Raw genomic sequence first — 18,782 nt, 5'->3', positions numbered from 1 at the left:
TTGAAAATTGTGATATCTGCAGCAACAGGTTGTCATAGTAACAACTTTCATTATAGTCTCATGATATATGCAGATGGCAACATTTTAAGAAATTGGAACGTAGTGGTACATTTACCCTCAAGTGCATCCAAAAAACTGAATTATTCACTTTGGCATGCAGGAAGTGTTTGCTCAGAACTTTAGCGTTTTTTTATGTTTAGAAGGCCAGTACTTCTTTCACTTAAGACATGTCTACTACATGACACACCCTCTTCTTGTGTTCAAGACTGTAAATAGATACCACAAAATGACCAGGAGAATACAAAAGATATAATGGCTTCATTCATCCTATCAATGAAACAATTCCATCATCCTCCACAATACTATTTTTTTTATCTAGGGTGTTTTTTTTAAAAATACAATATATAATGCAGTCAAATTTTGCCCATCATTTGTGATATTTCAATGGTGTAATTGTAAGGATTGTTGGGGTATAAAGCCCCACCCCATATAGAGTACTGTACAGTCTATCCCTTATCCAGGCTCTGACAGTTTGTCTAATATTTGCACAATGCATGTATAAGGTTACAAAGCTCACTGTATAGCTTGATATACAGAGCACTCCAATCTCAAGGACAGGCCTGCATTTCAAAATTAGTATTTAGCAATACTTTCTTTTGTGTTTTTTTTTAATTTTTTTCAAAGTGAGCAATTTGTTTGAAAATTACGGATATCGATTTGTAATCATTAATATTAAATGTGTATTATATGCTAAATATGTCCTAGTATTTATTCACTGTAACTGTGCAAGTTTTAAGCAGTTTACACAAGTTCAACGACACATAACTGCTCCAGTTACAGCTATGGTATGAAGACCATTACATTGGAAAGCTGTTAATCTGAATAGTAAATAAACTACAGTCAATCAAAATGCATTAGTAAATAGTATGGTATTAGCCAGAAATTTAAGTACCTATCAAAAATATGCTAAAAGGATAATTTTGGGTATTATAGGTGATAAAATTGCCTGAGAACAAAGGGAAAAATGATAAAATGTTGCCTGTCAAAAAAAAAATGGTTGCTGTCAAGTTAACAGGTAGCTGGCAAATACACTAGTCTGAAGGTCTTTTATTTGGAGTATGTCTTGTTAAATTATAGACCTTATAAAGCTTTTTTTTAATCAAAGTTATTTTCAACGAATTATTCTAACTATGATGATATATGATTTATTTGTACTATACCTGACCTGATTGGCCCAAATTACTTGAATAACCATCTATTGTTGGCTCAACTCAGAGTAAAGACCTAACACTACTTTCATCCACATATATTATTATTCTTTGTCCAGTAAAGAGCTCTTTCTACATGGTTTGTCTCATTCATTCCCTTTTCATGGTACTATTCCGCACCCACCAAACAGAAAGTCAAAGGGCATTCTATCAGTGTCTCATTGATAAGCTATTTCTATTTCTAAGACTTTAAGCCCATGGAACTCTGGACTAGCTGTGTTTTTTTAATGATATGCTGAACATTGTCCTGCTAGTCTGATGGCACCTTTAAAAATATTAGTGGTTGGTAATAGAATGCTTGGCTTCATTGTTCATAAAGTTAATACTTATTCAATTCAGATTAATTTACTGCCAATTTAGAATTACTTGGTAATTATTATGTAAGTAGTTTAGTGTGATATAGTCTGTGCAATTTACTCAGTGTCTGGTTTTGTTATTTATCAGTTCACTGAACTTCTCTGCAAATGTCTGACTATGTTAGTAACTGTACACCAGGGTATGAAAACAGCTTGTTAAATTAACTCCTTATTTGGAAGATATTCTCTTTGTCTCACAGCTATAAACAGCCCAGTGTCTGCCTAGTGTAGTGTTTGTTTGGAAGGGGATGGGATAGAATTGTGGGTGTCATTCTGTGTTTGGGTTGGACAGTCACACCCAGCCACTTGCTGTGCATGCCTCAATGCATCCTGATTTTCACTAATTGTGACTCAGAATAGAACGAAGAAACTTGCAGCTTTTGCAGGCTACTAAACTGTTGGTGTATGGTTTGCGGGTTCACACTGTCTTCATCCAGCACAAGGGTTGGAGGTGTTCATTGTGTAGACAGTGTCTGGCCTATAACTGGGTACACAATGTCTCGCTGTCCAGTCAGTGCCTGCCCAAATGCATAATGAAGGGTCCACTCAAAAGATTGAGGTTCTCTATGTAGATGGTTACACACCTTGACAGGAGAATCTTGAGAAGCACCCATCCCATTGCTATTTCACTGTTAAAATAAGATTATCATATTTCAGGCATGAAAGGCTCTGCCATAACACAAGTAGCCACCACAAGTATGGTGAAATGTCAGTAAAACAACTGTCCAGTTCTTGTAAAGTAAATACAATGTATTTCGAGAGGGGGGGGGGATCTTGGTTAAAAAGTTAGGTATATTATATACCAGTACTATACTGTCAAGATAGTCTGGCAGAGCTTTATTTTGAAAAATACTGTTTTGTCTTTTGGAGAGAGAGGGGGGGGGGGCAGATGCACATATCTGGTATCTTTCTTCCTAATCATCTTAGCCAGCACACAGCTTTACTGAGATGGAACCAGGCTTGAAATTCTTTTCAAGTGTTGAAAGCCAATAGAAGTAAACTGTGTCCATCTTATGGTTTAGTCACTTCCTATTTATAAGGTGTGTCTCTCATTGTAACACATATAGTCTTCAGTAAAGCTGTGTCGTTTCCACACCCACACTGAAAAGAATCACAGGAAACTAGCTATCACTGGCTCCTGTTATTAGTTTCTTATTCTTAAGTTGTGTGTTTTGTGGGATAGGTAATACTATACAGTTTCTGAAATAAAACGTGTGTTAATAGATAATCACTGATACTACTAATTTGTGTTTTATAAAGACAGTGTCTGAAATTTCAAATAATCTACTGTGGATTACTTTTTTTTTAGTTTGAATTTATTTTCTCTCATAATCTGCGTCAACATGTGTCATTTATTTTTACTGATAAAGTCGATGTAAATGATACAAAATAGATCTTATTTTGGCTGTTTATTTCTGTGCCCCAAAATAAATTTCAAGTGAAAATTAGGTAATGTCCAAGAATGAATGTGGCAGACAACTAAATTATATCCATAGAATCAAATCTATGATGCAAATTTTAATCTAGTGATGCATAGGGAACAATAGGCATTGACTAACAGTATATTTACAGTGACCTGGCTTTCACCATTTCTGTATAGCTTATTGTCTATCAATGACTGTGCAATTTTAGACTGCTACATTTGGTGGTTTAATTGGTGTTTGCCAGGGCATAAATATGCGTGACTACTATGGTGAATTGCATTTATTCACACCGTGGTAGAAACCATATACAAGTCAACTCAAAAAACGCACTTAACCTTGGTCATTACTCTAACCTGGCAATATTGAAGTAGTTATTTTAACTCTGCTGTAGTTAACTAAAAGTATATTTGTTCTTATTTTATGAAAAGAATGACAGAATTTTTAGGGTGTTTAAATAGAGATTGTTGTTAAGCTTTTGAAGTGCCTTTAAACCATTGATTATAAAGTGCATGTCTATGGGAACAGATTTTGAAACGTTTGGCACATTGCCTTTCATCCAGTGTAGGGAGATGCCTGTCTGTATGATGACTTTTCACCTTCTCACATCTGTAAGGATAGAATATTTATCATAGTATCTCCAGAGAGTTTAGCTGTATATTTAATTGGTGATTAATCACAGTGTATATAGGTGTAAAAGATTGTCTGGTTGAACTCCCAGAAGAGTGCAAATCATGGCAGTTGTTGTTTTTGTGGTTTCAATTGTAAATTGCTAGTAAAGGACACTGGTCAGTGCATCTAAATGGGAGTAAAAGGGGTGTGTTTAGGTCTGTTACTAGAGCATAACCATGTCCGTTAAGGCTCATTCTGTGTGGTGTACCCCTTGTATTTTGCTTCTGTTAGAATCCTGAAAATGTGTTCTATAGGGGATTAAGAAACACACTGGTTCATGCATGCAATGTGTGTTGATATCCCTTGGGCCCACTTGGGGAGGGGGTAGGGTAGACCATGCATGAATGACACTATTAAAACAACCCATTAACTTCAGAAGTTCACAAGTATGCCTACCTGTGTATTCTGTTCCAAAAATGTGTTCACATCCACACCTTTTACACAGCCTCTACAGATGAACTGACAGTGAACTATATCAAATAGTACATGATACTGACGACTGAAAACCATTTTTTCTTCATTTATTACAATGAATCTTCACTTATTGTGCTGACTGTCTTGTGTATATGATGTATGTTTGTAAAAATGCAGGTAGAAAGGTCAGTTTATTCAAGATCACCAATTTGAGCTCTGTGTTTGCTTTGACATTGTAAGTTTAATGTTTGTTTCCCAGTATAACTTAAGTGCTTAACAACTTGTGAGCAAACACAATGTACTTTAATTTAAACTTTTTCCACAATTGGTAAGATTAAAGATAAGATAAGTTGTCTTGGGATTTCAAAGCATTTGTAATTTTATCTATTGTTTTATATTGTGGATTGATTAAATTAAGTAAATGGTCAAATAAATTGCATCCCATCCCACTAATGAATTAAAATGTTTAATAACTGAAATGTTTTGTAGGGATTTCTTTCAGATTTTTGGATGCAGAACCAGAAAAAAACTGAATTGTACATTCCCCTTGGTTGGTTTATTGTTGTACGCTTTGTGTTTTAAAGTTTTCTACATCATTTCTCACAAAGTGGTTGTCAGGGTTACAATTTTTGTTTGCTTCACAAGCACTTAGCAAAATTTTAAATAAACCTAGAAATGGAATAATTTAAAGCGAAGGCAGTAACATGGCACCAACCAAAATAACAGTGCTTGATGATATGAGTGTTAAAGAGTAGACACATTGCATTATGGGTACTATATCAGCATGCTTGAAAATAAGACGAAATACCTCAGCAGAACAAAGATCAGTTAATTAAAATGACCTGACTACAAACACATAGTTAATACGGATTGAATTTTTATATGCAATGTCCTTGTATAAAGTATCTTGAATATTTGCAAAATATAAATATTGTAAATAGTTGAAGCTATATTTGAAAACTTAATCATGCAAGATTACTAACTTATTAGTCTGTCTAGACAAATAAATCTTCATACTTAATAAAGTATGGCTTTCAACAGTTGTACAATTTATTAATGCTTATTATTTACATTAGCAAACTATTCCAAGACTGAGAATATGAAAAAAAATCATGCTTGCTCTGATACGTTCTTGCCATCTGAATAAACTTGAAACAGATAATCCTTGGAGCTTGTGCTAACTTTGCTAACACCCTTCCCCAAAGTTCTTAAACAAGTTCTGTAATTGTTAGTTAGTCAAAGACAAAACCATACATTTATTAAAACTGAATTGTGTAAGTAAGATATTGATCGTTAAAGTATCCGGCAGTACATTTAATATATCAACGTGTGCTACATTATTTTAATTATTAAAGGAGCTAATATGTTCTTGGCATACTAACATGATTTAAATATAAGTTCCATAGTTTCAGAGATAAAGGAATCAGTGTTATTCATCCCTGCATATAGACATGGTACTGCCTTAGGGTTCAAAGGTCGTCTAGGGATCTGGAATGTTGTAGCAATATAAATCAGAAGAGTAATGAAAAGGTATAGATAAAGTGCATGGGTGGTTTTATTTTTCTATATTGGAGTTTATTTTTGAGGGTGAATAGTTTTAGTATCCCCTACATCTTAAGACGCCCATTTTTGTCAGCAATCTGAATGGAAACAATGTAGGAAACTTAGCTAGGAAAGAGCAGAGAATACAACATGCTAGACAATGATTTTGTTGGATTGTAAATCACAGCAGACAGTCAACATGATGCATCTGATACAATACTTTAATAGGTTCTTTGTCAAAAAGGAATTTGTTGCCTGTGATGATAATGTTATATAATGCTGTCCTTGCCATGTGTCAGAGACTTGTTAATGCTTTACTTAGGGCTGTACCAATTGAGAACCTGTCCTTGCCATGTGTCAGGAACTTGTTAATGCTTTACTTAGGGCTGTACCAATTGAGAACCTATCCTTGCCATGTGTCAGAGACTTGTTAATGCTTTACTTAGGGCTGTACCAATTGAAAACTTGTCCTTGCTATGTGTCAGAGACTTGTTAATGTTTTACTTAGGGCTGTACCAATTGAGAACCTGTCCTTGCCATGTGTCAGGGACTTGTTAATGCTTTACTTAGGGCTGTACCAATTGAGAACCTGTCCTTGCCATGTGTCAGGGACTTGTTAATGCTTGAAAACTTATGATGGGTTAAGTGCTATTGCAAGCAATTAAACAAATGTGCATCAGGAACTATTTTGGTTCTCGCTGGGTTACACAACAATTTTCATTACTAATTCTTACCACCACATGCATCAACTAGTATAATATCCATACCCGGCATGATCTCACTACTTGGTAAAACACAACTATGACTGCACAGGAGAATCTACTATGATTAGAATTGAATTTATGGTGTTAAAAGTAAATCTGTACTTTCTTGATTTGCTAGTGTCATCTTATTTTGAGTGGCTTCAGATGTGTAAACAAAGCTAAGCTAATCTTGAAGCGATTTTCACTCACTGCCTAGGCAATTTTTTGCATAATATCATTTCTCTATCAAATAATATAAAATATCGTTGTGTTGAAAATGTCTAGTGATACACACAACAAAGAGACAAAAAAAAGAAACATTGTTTGATGTGGCAGTGACTCTGTGATCTTAATGCTATATGTAGTACTAAAAACAAGAAGCATTCTAATAAAACAATCTTGAATCTTGGCATTTCCAATTGCAGTCTGAATTGTCAGCCATTAAACTTTCCTGACATATGTCATGTCTATTATTTTTACACCCATGTTGAGGGAAGAGAGGGGGTACAATCTAAAAACAACAAATTGCAGGACATCTGTTAATCATGCTCTGCACCATTTTTAAAGGACAGCAGGAAAGCTGTAATTATCAACTTTCATTGGGGAATTTAATAAAAATTGCTTATATCAATAATAATAGATTGGCTCATAGAGGTTGTTGTAGTGGTGAACGGATGTTTAGGCCAAGAGTTTTGACCAGGGTGGATGTTTCGATCTAAGTAGAGTTCAATGGTAAGATGATCTTAGAAACGTCAGAAACTATATATTAAATATTTCTCTAAACAACTTTATGCCGACATCACTTAATAGACTTTATATTAAATATTTCTAGTAGCATTTTTGAACAATTTTATTAAATAGTTTAATTTCTTTCTAGTATTAAAAAAATTATACAAATTGTAATCCTCTTAATTTAGAACTTCACTTCTCAACACACAAACAGCATCACACATATACAGGTAATGCAGTTAGGAGGTACAACTTTTTGTTATAATTTTTTTTTGCTTTCAACTATGGTGTATTAATATAAAGTAAATATATACAATTAAAAAAAAATCACTATTTTCCACTTGAGAATAAACCAAATACACAAACATAAACACAAATTTGTGCTTCCAACACTTATTGTTATGAAATAACTGATATCAACACACATAATGAATTTCACAATGAAAGAAAATCATTATGTCCTCTTATGCCCATTACTTATATCAACAATATATGTTACCACCACTGTTCACTTGATCAGATTGGGAGATATTTCTGTATGGCTTCACTAATGTCCGCAAACTTGTAACACTAATTTATATACTAAACATAGTTTGTTTCACAGGCCGAAATGTCCACCCTGGTCGAAACTCTTGGCCAAAACGTCCAGGGCCGGCATTCGTTGTGACTTCCATTTGGTTTTGTAACTTTCTTCTTCCATGGTCACTTTAGATTAATTTGAGGGTAGCCTTATCATCAAATTTGTATGTGATGTAATCTATGTGGCAATAGGCCCCTGACCTTGGTACAAGGTTTTGTTGGTTATAGAGACACTGCACCATGGATAACTGTGCTGCCAGCAAAACAGGTGTTAACAATTTGTCATCAACGAACTATAGTGAATGATTTAACTAAATGCACTTTCTCATTGTGAGTGATTTGTTGATTCTTTTCAAGCTGTCTATATTATTCTCTTTCTGATACTGTTTTGAGGTTTGTTGAATGCATACAAGGTTATTGTTCTTAGTGTCACCATACTGTCACAGATGCCACTTTTTAGCTCCGCTGTCGACTTTGTCAAGCGGAGCTTATCATATGAGTGATTGTCCGTCGTCCGTGTCAATGTTTTACTTTTTCAACTTCTTCTTGAAAACTACAAGCCTGAATGCTTTGATACTTGGTGTATATGTACCTTGGGTAGACCTCTCTCAGATTTGTTCATTTCATGATCATATCTTCAATTCTCTAATTTTGGTGAATATTTTTGTCATTTTTGTTAAAAAGTGATATTTTCGACTTCTTGTTAAAAACCGCAAGTCCAATTGCTTTGATATTACATATATAGGTACTACATGTGGACCACTCTCAAATTTGTTCATTTTGTAATGATATCGTCAATTCTCTAATTTTGGTGAATATTTTTGTCATTTTTGGTAAAAAGTGATATTTTCGACTTCTTGTTAAAAACCACAAGTCCAATTGCTTTGATATTACATATATAGATACTACATGTGGACCACTCTCAAATTTGTTCATTTTGTAATGATATCGTCAATTCTCTAATTTTGGTGAATATTTTTGTCATTTTTGGTAAAAAGTGATATTTTCGACTTGTTAAAAACCACAATCATTTATGATGAAAAATGATATTTTTGAATTCTTGTTGAAAACAGCAAGTCCCATTGCATTGATACTATACATATTGTTCATTTTCTAATGATATCTTCTGTTCTTTAATTGAAATGTGCATTGCTAACAGCGGAGCTATCTCAGCCAAGAGGCTGCTTGTTATAGTACTCATTGGTGCCACCATAATGCAATAGTAGTACACGCCCCTCCCAATTCTCATTTAGTCCTTGGATGTAATGGAATTCTGTTATTCTCCTGGCCTTGAGGAATGGGCATTGGTGGTCCCAATTAGCAATTAACTAAATTTACAAGCCATTTTTTGCAAGTTACTACATTTTTAGCTCCGCAGTCGACTTTGTCGAGCGGAGCTTATCATATGAGTGATTGTCCGTCGTCTCCGTCGTCCGTGTCAATGTTTTACTTTTTCGACTTCTTCTTGAAAACTACAAGCCTGAATGCTTTGATACTTGGTGTATATGTACCTTGGGTAGACCTCTCTTAGGTTTGTTCATTTCATGTTGATATCTTCAATTCTCTAATTTTGGTGAATATTTTTGTCATTTTTGGTAAAAAGTGATATTTTCGACTTCTTGTTAAAAACCGCAAGTGCAATTGCTTTGATATTACATATATAGGTACTACATGTGGACCTCTCTCAGATTTGTTCATTTTGTAATGATATCTTTAATTCTCTAATTTTCGTGAATATTTTTGTAATTTTTGGTAAAAAGTGATATTTTCGACTTCTTGTTAAAAACCACAAGTCCGATTGCTTTGATATTACATATATAGGTACTACATGTGGACCTCTCTCAGATTTGTTCATTTTGTGATGATGTCTTCAATTCTCTAATTTTCGTGAATATTTTTGTAATTTTTGGTAAAAAGTGATATTTTCGACTTCTTGTTAAAAACCAAAAGTTCAATTGCTTTGATATTACATATATAGATACTACATGTAGACCTTTCTCAGATTTGTTCATTTCGTGATGATATCTTCAATTCTCTAATTTTGGTGAATATTTTGGTCATTTTTGGTAGAAAGTGATATTTTCGACTTCTTGTTAAAAACTGTAAGTCTGATTGCTTTAATACTATACATATTGTTCATTTTCTAATGATATCTTAAGTTCTTTATTTGAAATGTGCATTGCTAACAGAGGAGCTATCTCAGCCGACTGGCTGCTTGTATTCTTTCACTTTGTTTTAATTTTGTGATTTTAACAAGTAATATTGTTATTGCAGAAATGTTGTAAGTAAATTTATTAAAAGTAAGTAATTGCATGACTTGGTTCCCATGATTTGGAATATAAACAGTCCTTGTTTGTCAGAACCGCATTCACTAAAACAATATAAGCAAAATGATGTTGTTTTTATTTTTAGTTTAAAACTAATGTCAATATTTTTGCAGTGATATTTGTCATTGATAAAGGGGTAAATTGTAGCTAGAATTAGGGTGAGATCCTGATCATAAATTGTTGTGCAAATTAGATGGAGAACTAAATCAATCCCCTTTGTTTTCTCATAATTGCAAGCAAGCAAGGGCGAGGATATTTTGTTAGGCTACAATGTAACTTTGTCATTCAAAGTTACTGTAAAATCTGTATTAGAAGCTGCAACCATTATTTGTGTACAATGGAGAACCAGAAATTCACTACTTCTCTAAATGCTCTATTGCATTGTACCATTTTAGTACAGATTTTACAATAATTTTGTATTTAAAACAGTTGTTGTGATGTAATGCATTTTGGTTAATAAGAATCGTGTGTTATATACATGTGTAAAATCATTGTTTACATGGAATTTAGATTTTTAAATGTTAGTTATGATTTCTCACCAAAGCGCTTGGTTTCAAATTTAAATTGTTTTAATCTTGAGAAAAAGAGGTGGTATCAGTATTACTCCTTAGTAGATGTGAATTGACATACTTAGACACAGGAGGGGCCAACAAAATCCATGATCTTGAGGTTTTATTCCTAGCTCAGCTAGGTAAATTATTCTGGGCCTGTTGGAATTCCTAATGTGCATTCTTGGAATATCTAAATTTCTTTCATTCCATCATATCATGTTTCAGTATCCAATGTCCCAATACCAGACACTTAAAAACTTATAGCAGCTGAAATGCTCAAAATATCCATTTATAACATATTAATTAATAAAACGTTATTGATGTTTTTTGTGTTCTTGCACTTTTTGTTCGTGCTCTCCCACAAACAAAGATGTTGAACCATTTGCCCTCAAAATTATTTAAGTTATGTAGTGTTTTAATCTTGTGTTCAGTGATCTGGACATGTTGACTGGATATAAGAAGCATGATTATATTTCATTGCTATCTATCATGCTTGCATCTTCCAATAAGGGTAGTTGTATTCAGAGCCCTATGATATGGATATTCTGACAATGTTAGTAATTTAGACCTGGCCTGGTCTCAACTTTTGACCTCCCTGCTCCAGTAAATCAGTTTTTAATTTAAATCAAATATAAATACACACAGTTGTGCTACAGATTTTGGTATTGTATTAGTTATGGATATGATAGTGGGTGGGTTCCCGCCCCCCAACTTTCCCCAGATTTATATGAAGGCCAATTTGTTATACAACTGATATGCAAATTAGGTTGCTTATGTAGCTTTCCAGCTTGTTGAAAACATTATACATCTGTTATTTTTGGACAAGTTATTTATCATCCCTTTGCTTCTAATAAATAAAATATGGTAACTATATTTTTGACAAAACATTTCAGCTTTCAATTGTATATTCATATTTTGTTGAATTTGTACCTCAATGATTTAGAATATTTAATAGTACACATTTCTGCAGGAATATGCCTGTGCAAAAATTAGTGATGCAAACAAATTGCCATTCCACTAAAACACTTTTTTTCAGTGGCTTATTCTGCCACTAACTTGATGTGTATAATAGAGAAATAAGTTTGTGGCAGATTTTTCTTCCTCTTTCCTTCCTCCTAGCGAGAAGCATCTTGATATAAATACTATAAACTGATTTTATTTAAAGAGTCAAATTTTCATGAATTTCACGAGTCAATGCAAATTTTTTAGTAGTGGATATTTCTTAGGGGTCCTTCAATATTATGGAGACTTTATAGCAGTGAAAATGTAACCATTTACAGTAAATATCTGTAAAAAAAAGTCTCTAATTAAGGAATAACCACCCCAAAGGCAAGTATATGTCGCACCCATAGTTTTCTCTTGTAAACTTTGGGGCAACAGTCGCTTCCTGTCCCTTGTTGTGAGATTGTGTAAGTTGTTGCCACATTGTTTGTAAGTTTGTATGCTGTGCTCAACCTTGTGTGATAGTGACATCCCCCGTTTTCATGAATGGTCTCGCCCATCATCGGTTGTTTACTTCTAGAACACTGTCATGTGATCATGGCGAACCTCGTAGGAAACAGTGGAATCTGTACAAAGTTGTTATGAATGATGTGACTCGCGCATAGCAATGGGCTGAGTACGCTTCAACGCTAGATCAGAACTTAGCGAGAGGGACGAACAGCGCGAGAATGAAGGAACGAACATCGCGAGGAGGAGGAAACAGGAGAAACAGCGCGAGGACGGGGGGAACGAGTACAAAAACAGTGGAAGGACGGGTAGCAACGGAAAGGCTGTGGGGAAGAGTGAGTGTTGGACAGGCTTATCGTGACACGAACACTGCGCAGTACATGATTTGTATTGTTTGCGACAAGTGCTTGTAGGAAATTGAGTCGGACTTGGTTGTAATACAGCGCAACGTATGTACAGTACGTGTGTATGAAGTCTAGTGTGTGAAATCTTGCTGTTCCTGTGGTGCCGTATATTGTTGTTTTGCCTCGCTGTGACAGAAATCCCCCAGGAAATCGCCGTTTATGTGTTCTGACGTGGAAAAGCAGCTAAAGACCGAATAGTGAACATTGACTTGTGAGTTATTTATCAGTGCACTTATTTCTGTTTATTCAGACTTTTCTTGGATTATTTCCCTTTTTTTTATTTGTCACTGTGTGTATCTGTGTATGCGCGTGAGAGACGTCAGTGTCTTGTTAGCTCAAATGTCAGTTTGTTGTTTCTTATTGCTTGCATTTAGACGTTGTACTAATATTTGGGGTCACTTGTGTTAGGTGGTGACAGTATTTGAGGAAATTTTACCCATTTGTGTTTAGTTGGGTTTCTCTTAATATATTTCTGTGCCGCGCGAATTTCCTTTTGCGTTTATCGATTCCACTTTTAGCCAGCTGACATTATACGTAGCAAGACTACCCGTATGTGTGAGTGAGTGGCAACAGGTTGCACGCTATTCTAAATAGTGTGATTTCCTTTATTTATTGACACAAAAGTAATTGTATTTCATTCGAGTGTGGCAAGTTTACTAGTCTGAACATAGCCTATTTATGTGTACCTTGCCTACATTGATATTATTGAATATAGCCAATTTATTGTGTACCTTTAGTGTGTATTTCTCATTATATTGTCACCTGTGTTATGTACTTATAGCAGTGCAAGGCTTGTTGAAGTGCATTTACGGTGATATTGAACTTGGATAGTTGTTATATTGTTATATTATATTGCCAACATAGTTATTATTGACTGCTGCATAGTATCTAGCTATGAGCTGAGTTTTGCTGTGCATTTTTATACAATGTTTGTGTACTATTGTGTATGAAATTTAACACATTTTGTTGATATTTTGCCTTATTTATTAAATGCTCATGTTGACTTGTAACTGAGATTTTGTTGTCAGCCTATTGCTTCCTGTGCTGTCCTGTATCTGTTTTGAGTCATCACCTCAACCCATCAAAGCATTTTTGAATACCGACTCGTGACACCACGAATCGCCCCTGAAGATAAAATTCTATCGTATACTCTCACCAGTGGGGTCCCAGAGCTAGCTGGCCCTACACCAACAGCAGAGGAAAGAAACGAGAGGTGCGACAGTGGCGCCCAACGTGGGGCGGCGTGTTACGATTACGAAGTACGTGTCGGTGACGCTTTGATTTGTGATATACTTTGTACAGTGGAGGTTTCAATTGTGGTCCCTTGCGGCTTGTTTTTTTGGCTCAGTAACCAGTGGTTCAGCAATCAGTAGACATGGCTTCTAGTGGCAGTGATGACGAAGTTCCTAAACTTGATGGAACTCCTGCTTCAGGAGTGTCTGAGTTGCATACTGTGGCTCATCAACGTGAGTTAGAAGAAGAGATTGAGCGGTCACGTAAGTTGGTACAGGAGCTGAGAGAGAGTAATGAGCGACTGCGTCAGCGAGAGTCAGAGAACCTGTTCCTGTCTGAACGTGGTGTCCAGATGGACAATGCAGGCAAGATCAGGAGTAGAGGGTTTGGTGATAGCCTTCCTGTGAGAGCACCAGAAGTTCAACCTGAGCACTATGGTAAGCGTGAGTGGACTAGGCCGACATATGTGCAGCAGAGGCCTAGGTTGTCTTCATTCTCAGGTGACCCTGGTCGAAAAGGAGATGTAGTCTTTGAGGTATGGAAGTATGAAGCTCAACTACTGCGGGAAACAAACTGGCAGGTTCCAGAGATAGTGCTACAAGCTATTCGAGCCTCTCTACATGGTAGTGCAGCTCGATTGGTGATGTATATGGACATGGGTGTAACCGCTGATGAGATCATAGCGAAGTTAGAAGGCAGGTTTGGCGAAGTTGAGACTGGAGAGACCCTGCTGGCCCAGTTCTACAGTAACAGTCAGCAGAAGGAGAGTGAATCCATAGTTGAGTATGGGAACCGATTGGAACTTGCATTGGAGACTGTTAGGAAGCGGGGTGGCATTGACTCTAGTCAGTTAGACAAGACATTGAGAACAGTGTTCTGGCGCAACATTTCTGATGCAAAAGTGAAGTCCATAGCTCGCCATGGCTACCATGGGGCCAGCACTTACGATGAGTTGTTGCGTGTGACCCGAGAAGCTGAGCAAGAAGTGAGAGAACAGGTTCAGGCTTTGGCCAAGCCAAAGCGTTTGATTGGTGCCAAATCGCAACAATTGTCTGGTGAGGATGTGTGCGATGAGGATAGTCCAGCTGGTTCTGCACATGTCAAAGCATTACAGAAAGTGCTGACACCACTTGAGTCATTGGTGGCTCGCATTGAGGCAGTTGAAACCCGACTGAAGCAGTGTGAGGTTGCAGACAAAGAGCAACCAATCAGAGGCGCTGACACCAAGCCTCGAGGCAATGCATGCTACTCGTGTGGAGAGGTTGGACACTACTCAAGAGATTGTCCACGCAAGATAAAGTGTGATAAACGGAACATACAGTGCCGTGAGTGTGATAAATTTGGCCACATAGCCAGAAACTGCCCTGAAAGAAAGGACAAAGAGAAGGATGGGTCTGGTGGGAGATCAGGTTCTCGCTGTGCAACAAGTAGAATATCTAGAGGACACAGGAGGTCTGGGAAGCCCAATGCAAAACCTTGTTCTTCAGAAGATGCACACATGGCTCAAGATGGAGGCAAGCCAATGATGCTGCAGTCTGTGGTGTGGAACAGAATGGTTGGATCTGCCCGTGAGGAGACTGTCTTTATTGAGGGCAAACAAAGCAAATGTTTGATGGACACTGGTTCACAAGTGACAACAGTTGGGCAACGTTTTTATAAGGAGCACCTTAAGTCTTGCCCAATGCTGAGAATGGAGGAGGATTTTATTGTTACTGGTGCTGGTGGCCAAGAAGTACCTTTTCTGGGGCACATTGAGGTGACTGTCAAGTTTCCAGCTAGGGTGTTTGGTAGAACAGAGAATCATGATGCAGTAGCTCTCGTTGTGCCAGACAATGACTACACTCTAAAGACTCCTGTGACCATTGGCACAAATGTCTTAGATCAATGTCACCGCTCATATGAAAACAGTGGCAGTGGTCATGGATACAGTGGTGCTGCTAGATACATGAGGTCAACAGCGGCTAGACTGGTGCAGCGTGACTTGGATGCACGAGACAAGTTCCTAGGGCCGAAAGGTCAAGTAGGAGAAGTGAGGGCTGATATAAACAAGCCAGTGATGATTCGTCCTGATGACTGCCAAATCATATGGGGCAAGGTTAAAGGTGGCACTAGAAGGGACAGATATGTGGTGGCTGTAGAGCCAACTGGAAACTCATGGGCGCCCATAGAAGCAGAGCCTGCAGTAGCTGTGTTGGAATGTGAGGGAAAGAAGTCAAGGGTTCCAGTGAGAATATCTAACACTTCACTGAAAAGTATCACTGTCAAGCCAGGATGTGTGATTGGGAGAGCAACCGCAGTGATTGAAGTGAGTAGTACTGGGGAGAAGTCACATTTTTCTGGGACAGATTTTGCTGACAATGAACCACATTGTTTAGAAATAGATGGAGTCCAGTTTGATCTGCATGGTGCACCTATTGATGAGCACGAGTTGAAGATGGCTGAGAACTTTTTCAGAGATCATGTTGATTCCTTCTCTAAGCATGAAAATGATCTAGGCAAGTGTGATTTAGTGAAACATCGGATACGTCTTACTGATGATATTCCAGTTAGAGAGAGACACAGGAGGGTGCCACCTTCAATGTACAGTGAGCTAAAGAGAATCCTCCAGGGGATGCTAGATGGTGGAATCATCAGAGAATCAAACAGCCCTTATGCTGCTCCCATTGTGTTGGTTGCGAAGAAGGATGGGAGTAAGCGACTCTGCATCGACTATCGCAAATTGAACTCGAAAACCATCCGAGATGCCTATGCACTGCCCAGAATAGAGGAAAGCATGGACGCATTGAAGGGAGCAGAGTGGTTCTCAACCATAGACTTGAAGAGTGGGTACTGGCAAATGAGCATGGATGAACGTGACATAGAGAAGACTGCTTTTGTGACACCAGTTGGTCACTATGAGTGCAATAGGCTTCCTATGGGGCTCTCTGGTAGTGCCAGCTCATTTCAGAGAGTTATGGAGAGATGTCTAGGCGACTTAGCCATTAAGACCTGTTTGGTTTATCAGGATGATGTGATTGTCTACTCTGTTTCATTTCGTGAAAACCTTGAGAGGCTAGGAGAAGTGCTGAAGAAGCTGCGTGACAATGGGTTGAAGGTCACTGCCAAAAAGTGCCAGTTCTTCAGACAGGAAGTGAGATACTTAGGACACATTGTTTCTAAAGATGGAGTACGCACAGACCCTGCCAAAACAGAAGCCCTGCGTATGTGGCCAGTTCCCCGAAGTGCCAAGGAAGTGAAGACTTTCTTGGGAGTTGCTGGGTATTATCGTCGCTATGTAAAGGATTTTGCAAAGATAGCAAAACCACTGAATGAACTGACCGTGGGTTTGTATGTAAGAAAGAACAATAAGAAGAAATATTGTGGCAGAAAAGAACTTCCTGAGTTCAAATGGACTGCGGAATGTCAAGCTGCTTTTGAAATATTGATTGATCGTCTAACAACACCGCCAGTGTTGGCCTATATTGACTACGAGAAACCATTTGAGTTGCACACAGATGCTAGTCAAATAGGACTGGGTGCGGCCCTGTATCAAGACCATGACGGAGTGAAGAGAGTAGTGGCATATGCCAGCAGGGGGCTTTCCAAGAGTGAAAAGAATTATCCAGCTCACAAGCTGGAGTTTTTAGCACTGAAATGGGCAGTCAGTGATAAATTTAGGGATGTGTTGTATGGAAACAAATTCAAAGTGGTCACAGACAACAATCCTCTGACCTACATCCTGACATCAGCACGTTTGGATGCCACGGGGCATCGGTGGTTGGCGCGTCTTGCAGAGCATGATTTCACACTTGAGTACAGACCAGGAAAATTGAATGGTGATGCTGATGCCTTGTCACGTCGACCGCAGCAGGGGTACTCAACAGACAGGAAGGAGAAACCTCATTGGTTAGACTGGTGCCCACCTACAAAACGTGATAGTGAAGTCATGACATCTGAAGAAGTATCAGCTGTTTGTCGAGCTCAAATGGCTGACACAATTCCCTGTGTAGAGGTGATTGGTGCTGCATCAACGGCTGTGCCTTTGGCACTAGGTGAACCAAGTGTTGACGTATGTCAAGGGACACTTCCAGAAATGACACCTGAGATGTGGCGAGAAGAGCAATTAAAGGATCCAGTCGTTGGAAGAGTGCATGAGCTTTTTCTGAGAGGACATAAACCCAACAAGAGGGAACGCGAAACTGAGTCTGTTGAGGTGCTAGATGCCCTCAAGGAGTGGAGTCGACTGTGTGTGAGGAAGGGCGTTCTGTACAGACAGAGGAAAGATGCTGACGGCCATATGATGTATCAGTTGTTCTTGCCAAAAAGGTTTCGCGGCACTGCCCTTGAAGCACTGCATGATGATGTTGGGCATCTGGGACAAGACAGGACACTTGAGTTGATGAGAGCCAGGTTTTATTGGCCAAAGATGGCAGGTGATGTAGTAAAGAAAGTACAGTCCTGTGACAACTGTATCAGACGCAAGGTGACTGCTGAGGGGAGAACCAAGGTTCCATTGGTTAGTATCAAAACTACACGGCCACTGGAGTTGTTGTGCATTGACTATCTTACACTTGAAGCATCTAAAGGGGGATATAAAGATATATTGGTTGCAACTGACCACTTCACTAGATATGCATTAGCTATCCCCACAAGAAATCAGACAGCAAAGGTCACTGCAGAAGCCCTTGTAGATCATTTTATGAATCACTATGGTTTCCCGGCTAGGCTTCATTCAGATCAAGGTCGCAACTTTGAAAGTGGAGTGATATGCCATCTGTGTGAAATGACAGGTGTTATCAAGTCTCGGACAACACCTTATCATCCGCAAGGGAATGGACAGTGTGAGCGATTCAATCAGACATTGCTTGGAATGTTAAGCTCACTTACTGAGGAACAGAAACAGAATTGGAGGCAACATGTTGGACCAGTTGTGCATGCCTACAATTGCACGAGAAGTGATGCTACGGGGTACTCTCCATATTTTTTGATGTATGGGAGGCACCCCAAATTGCCTGTTGATGTGTACCTGGGGCTTGAGACTAAGGAGGATGCTGTAGAGAGCGCTGCAGAGTATGCTGTCCATCTACGCAAGCGTCTGGCAGAGGCATACAAGTT

The 18,782-nt window shown here is 38.0% G+C and overlaps 1 protein-coding gene across 3 annotated transcripts in view; it reads left to right on the top strand.

Moving 5' to 3' along the window:
- LOC100376702 (filamin-C-like) overlaps window positions 1-18,782 on the top strand; it is a 108,876-nt gene that overhangs the window by 9,012 nt on the left and 81,082 nt on the right. The window lies entirely within an intron of this gene.

This window comes from Saccoglossus kowalevskii, chromosome 3 (genome assembly GCF_978046115.1).
Source record: "Saccoglossus kowalevskii chromosome 3, keSacKowa6.1, whole genome shotgun sequence".
Taxonomy (NCBI): domain Eukaryota; kingdom Metazoa; phylum Hemichordata; class Enteropneusta; family Harrimaniidae; genus Saccoglossus; species Saccoglossus kowalevskii.
Note: the sequence above shows the minus strand (reverse complement) of the source record. Positions and strands in the feature narration are given on the sequence as shown.